This window comes from Abramis brama (genome assembly GCF_963993115.1).
Source record: "Abramis brama genome assembly, chromosome: 12".
NCBI lineage: Eukaryota > Metazoa > Chordata > Actinopteri > Cypriniformes > Leuciscidae > Abramis > Abramis brama.
The window spans coordinates 8,060,850-8,066,849 of record NC_139974.1 but is presented as its reverse complement, the minus strand read 5'-3'; positions in this window follow the sequence as shown (position 1 = coordinate 8,066,849).

The window sequence follows — 6,000 nt, the reverse complement described above, 5'->3', positions numbered from 1 at the left end:
TGGAAAACACACTAAACATGTTGCTCTACCAGAACAGGCTGCTGGGAAAGAAAGATCATGTGACCTGTAAACGTGTAAGATCTCGTTAAACTGTTTAGCTCTTTCCAGACCATAGAAATGGACCTAAAAAAAACCCCCCTGTTCTGGGTTTAAAACCAATGAGGCTTTAATATCAGCATTACCACATCAATTTGAACTCATCCTTCATGTTTCTAATATTCTGGCTATACTTTTCAAAACCTTTCTTTCAAATGCGTATTTTTATAAACTGATGTTTTTTTCTTGTATTTTTCTTGATGTTTTTTCGGTAGTGTATGTATGTGATCATAGAGCTTAAGTTCTACTGAACCTATAAAGAATCCTTTAATATAAATCATGTGAAGGAAACGCTGTGATCTGATTTGGGCGAAAGACAGACCACAGATCTCCAGTAACGTCTGCCCACGTCTCTCTTCCTGCAGGAAAGCTGCTATCACGTTTGATAATGGACCATTTAACGGCTTTCTCCAGGTAATGAGGCAGATGACTCAACTTCCTGATAATACAAAGAGCAGTCTGGGAGCGAGACAAACTGAGAGAGAGAACGAGACACTGAGGTAAGAGTAAATACACCTACCTTTCTGCCAGTGCAAAACAAATGCTTGGATGTTTTTGGTGGTTACTAGGTTGTCCTGGTTGGTTGCTAGGTATTCAGAAGTCAAAAAGAGCCCACCCTCAAATCTCTATAATATTCTGGTCTCTAGACACCATGTGGGAAAATCTGGTGACACTGGTTAGTTGTGTTTCTGGCACATGGTAGCTGATTCTAGATTGTCCACTCTACACTATTAAACATTAAGGTTCAAAAAGGTTTTTTTCAGTGATACATAGAATAACCATTTTTAGTATTGCAAAAAAAAACATTCAGTGAACTGTTCTTAAAGGGATAGTTCACCCAAAAAATAAAATTATTTCATCATTTACTCACCCTCAAGTTGTTCCAATCTTGTATGAGTTTATTTCTTCTGTTGAACACAAAAGAAGATATTTTGAAGAATGTCAATAACCAAACAGTTGATGGGCTCCATTGACTTCCATAGTAGAAATAAAATATGGAAGCCAATGGCTACAGTCAACTGTCTGGTTACCGACATTCTTCAAAATATCTTCTTTTTGAAGAAAGAAACTCGGGTTTGGAATAACACGAGGGTGAGTAAATGATGACAGAATTTTTATTTTTGGGTGAACTATCCCATAGAACCTTTTTTATGGAATAGAACTGGAATTGAATAGAATTGGTTACATTTTCTTGGAACTATAAAGATGCCAATAAAGTTTCTTAATTTTAAATTGTAAAGCTGATCCAAGCTGATAATTACCTGGTTTACCAGCCATGATGTTCCGAAAAAATACATCTTCACCACCTCTAAACTGGTATGGCCAACTGGTAGCTGGTTTGTTGGTGATCCAAGATAACTCAGAAAAGCTTGGGCTAGCTAGAAACTAACTAGAAAATAAAGTTATCTACAGTTCCAAGAATCTTTAACATCCATGGAATTTTTCTAATGGACAAAAGGTTCTTTATAGTGGAACCCAAAATGGTTCTTCTAAGGCAGGGATAGGCAACTCCGGTCCTGGAGGGCCACTGTCCTGCAGAGTTTAGCTTCAGCCCTGATAAAAACTCACCTGCCTGTATCTATCTAGTAATCCTGAAAACACTGATTGCCTTGTTCAGGTGTGTTTAATTAGGGCTGGAGCTAAACTCTGCAGGACAGTGGCCCTCCAGGACCGGAGTTGCCTATCCCTGTTCTAAGGCATCACTGCGAACCCAGTGGGGACCAGCAACTGTTTAGTTACCAACATTCTTCAAAATATCTTCTTTTGTGTTCAACAGATGAAAGAACTCAGGTTTAGAACAACTTGAAGGTGAGTAAATGAAGAATTTTCATTTTCTGGTGACCTATCCCTTTAAACAAGCTGTATAATTTGATGTATTTTGTGCCAAAAGTGTTCAAATTTCTAACCTAACAGCATGAGCAAAAATAATAGTGATTCTTGTCTTTGCAAACACCACTCAGCAACACTTTGTTTTAACATTGTAACAGTGCCCATAAGACAGGCGCATCTGCAAAGCACAGATGGCCACATTCATAGTTGATAAGTGTACGTCTTCAGCTGTCTCCAAAGAACAAGCCCTTAAAACTAAAGAGCATGGCAGAAAGCTGTACAACATTCACGAGGATGTGTGCTGTGATGGACACTTGATTTTTCCACTGGCTTTAGTTTCTTGTCAAACTCTTGTTGGTGTTTGAAGTGTCAAGCTCTTGTGAGCGTGCAAATTGAAGAGTAGCTTCGTGTGAAGGAATGTCAGGGAACAGAATGTGTTTTCTATTAAGTCATGTCATACCTGCAGACTTCATCTGTTTGCTTGCAGAAAACCTCTTGTTAAATATATTTTTGAACCTTTTGCTATATAACCTTTATTCAAAGGAATAGTTCAGTCAAACTTGAACATTCTGTCATTATTTACTCACCCTTATGTTATTTCACACCCATTTTCTTTCTTCTGAAGAACATAAAAGGAGAAACTTAGCAGGATGCTGATGCTACTTTTTTCTTGCATAGAAAGTGAATGGTGAATACTTGACAAAACAAGGACAAGTAAATCATTTGAATATGCAAATATTTGCCAGCTAGGAGAAGATTATCAATGAATAACAGCCTAAATTTCAATCTGTTTATTACATAAAGCTTATCATATGGATTTGTAAGACTTGGAAAATACACTACCGTTAAAAGGTTTGAGGTCAGTACGTTTTTTTTTTATGTATTTGAAAGAAATCATTAGGCCTACTTTTAATCAGCAAGGAGACATTAATTTAATCAAAAGGGACAGTAAAGACATTTATGATGTTAAAAGTTTTTTTTTATTCTAGATAAATGCTGTTCTTTTGAACTTTCTATTCAAAGAATACTGAAAAAAATGTACTTCTACAAAAATATTAAGCAGCACAACTGTTTTCAACATAATAATAAGAAATGTTTCTTGAGCAGCAAATCAGCATATTAGAAGGATTTCTGAAGGATCATGTGACACTGAAGACTGGAGTAATGATGCTGAAAATTCAGCTTTGCATCACAGGAATAAATTACATTTTATAACATATTCAACAAGTAAGGACTTTTTTTAGTGGTTATAATATTTCACAATTTTACTTTCATTTTTTATTAAGTAAATGTAGCCTTGGTGAGCATAAGAGACTTCTAATCCTCCTGACCCCAAATTTACCCCCAAACAGTAGTGCTTTTTGTCTTTTTTTCAAGTTTTGCGGCCCTTAGTCACATTTACTTTAATTGTATGGATAAAAACGTCTACAATCTTCTCTGAAGCAACATAATGTTGATTGAATGATAGTTAAATATTAAGATAGTTAATTATTCTGTCTGCCTATAAGGGGTTGAATGACTTCAGATTTTTTCAAGTCGACATTTGTGTGATTAAATTCGAGTCGATGTCAACTAGTCGCCGATGACGTCGTAAGCCTGAACATCGAGTTGAGACTCGAACGCGGGTTGTCTTGTGCACAGCTATGGCATATGACACAGCGCTGCCCACAAGGCTATTGCTCCTACATAACAGCTCATTTTTATCAGTTCTTTTGTCTTTGGGTCATTATATTTCTCACAGATTTTTGCTCGTTCTAAATCAGATACAGATAAAGTGGCACAGTAAAGATTACATATGAATGCTTTATAGAGAGGGATTGCATGTGAATTAATTCTACCTGCAGCGTCTCTCTATTAATAGTGAAGCTGTGGGTTTTAGTTACTAAGAAATATATGCTAGAACGTTTCAGTTTCTAAGCTATTTTATTGATAAATCACAGAACAATGTTGACAATACATTTCTCCGCTACTGAATGTTTGTGTGCGCGCGATCTGCACGTGATGGCGTCATGGCAGAGCATTTAAGCGACTAGTCTGTGCAACTCCTACTGTCTATACATACATAAAACTGTTTTATTATGATTTTTTACCTTATTTGTGCCTGTGCCGACCTGTGCCGTAACACAAGCTCTAATATCTCTGGGATCCTGAGCCATTGGAAACGCTTATGCTGATATGGATACTGTAATTGCTAATACTAACTGGCAGCAGTGCACCTTCTTTTCCACAAAAACAAATAGTAAGAAATGTTTCTTGCTTCTTTTGCCCTGTTTAATCTGGCTATCGTTTTCCCATTGGTGTCATGTGTTCTAATGAGACCTTGTGAGAGGCCGCTACTGTCCGCGTAGTCTGAATTTATAGCATGCTAATTACTCCTTACGGAGTTCTCACTTATTGACAATGGCTTCCTCGAAAATGCTCGTCGAGGGACTAATAATGACCAGCTGCTTCCCACACTGCATTGCAAACTAATGAATACTCTTTCAGTCAGGGCCTGTGATGGATTTAATGACAAAAATCATTTTCGCCCACAGGCTACATGAAAAACGGACCGAAATAAGCAGAATTGGTCCCAGAGCACTTGAAATCCGCATGACCCGGATCAAACGCCAGTGGTAAATGGGGTTCGCTGTCTTTGTTTCATTTCATTTTGTGTTTGTTTTCACTTGATAAGTGATGAATGAAAAGCTTTATTGTATCAGTGCGTATCTCAATGGCTGCCATCTGTCTGAGGGCTCCGTTCGTATGCCGTTGTGGGAGGAAGCGGCTTTATTGATTCGATTCTGAGATGAGTCTCCTTGCAGACTATGCCAAATCTTTGAGTTAAATGACAAACAGGCTGAGGGAAAGAAAAATTACTCTTCTGAATGTGCACCAGGACGTGAATGTATTTCCTGAGGACATCCCTCGCAGCCAGGGGAGTCACATTTTGGCAGGCTTTGATTGGTTTGATGGTTTCGGCATCCTCAAGAAGGGTTGTTTCACAACATACAAGACCTTTAAGAGGATTTACAGTGTTTTGCGCCAGGAGCCTTCAGGCTTTGTCTCATTAATACCTGGGAATCTCTCTGGATTTGTTGTGGGATGAACTGAATGTTGCATACTTACTGTCGTGCTTTGAAATGTGTAATCCTCCTTTAATTCAAGGTCAAGTTATTGAGGTCTGCACTTCATTATTAAACGCTAATCTTTATTTAACAATTGATATTGTGAACATGCTAAGAGCTACTAAACACGTCTGTGATTACAGTGTATAGTTACAAATATAGAGGGCAGAAAATATAGATTAAAGCAATAAACCACTCCAAATGGATTTTACTCTTCTTATGCAAACTGAGTGCCTAAATCCTTCCCATTGGCACAAAATCACCATAAAACATTGGCATTGAGTAGCCTGTTTGCTACAAGTAATGTAGTTTAAATGGTTCCTTTGCATATTGATTCTGATCGGTCAATACAGCCCATCTGTTTTATACTATGCTGCTACATTTTTTTTAAATATGATGTTGTTTGTGGATATTGTCAGGTTACTGCACAATTTCAATAAGAACAATAAACAAAGAAAGAAGAATACTATTTATTGTAATACTTCATTTGATCATAATATATTGGAATATTTCTTAATGTACACAGAATATATACTTATTTATATATTTGGGCATAAGCTACTACAAGGGACACATACAGTAATTAAAGCAAACAGAAAAAAACATCAGAATATCATTGGCACAAATGTGAAAAATGCATACTGGATGAAAAACTAACTCAAATAAACACATTACAGTCTCACGGTGAATACATTTTCATCTGTTTTCACATTCATGGCTTAATACACAGATCTGGATGAAAACACAAACGTATGCTGGAAATAAATAGCTCTGAATGAAGAACCGCTTACCCAACATTTACCCAGACGAGCTGCCTCTTTATAAAAACACACACACACACACACTCCTAAATATTTTATTTGAATTGGACTTATTGTGTCATAGAGATCCATCACCATAATGATTGAATTAAAGACAGAGGAAGGTGTAACTTTGTAAAAGGAAAGATGATTCAAGTCATGGAATA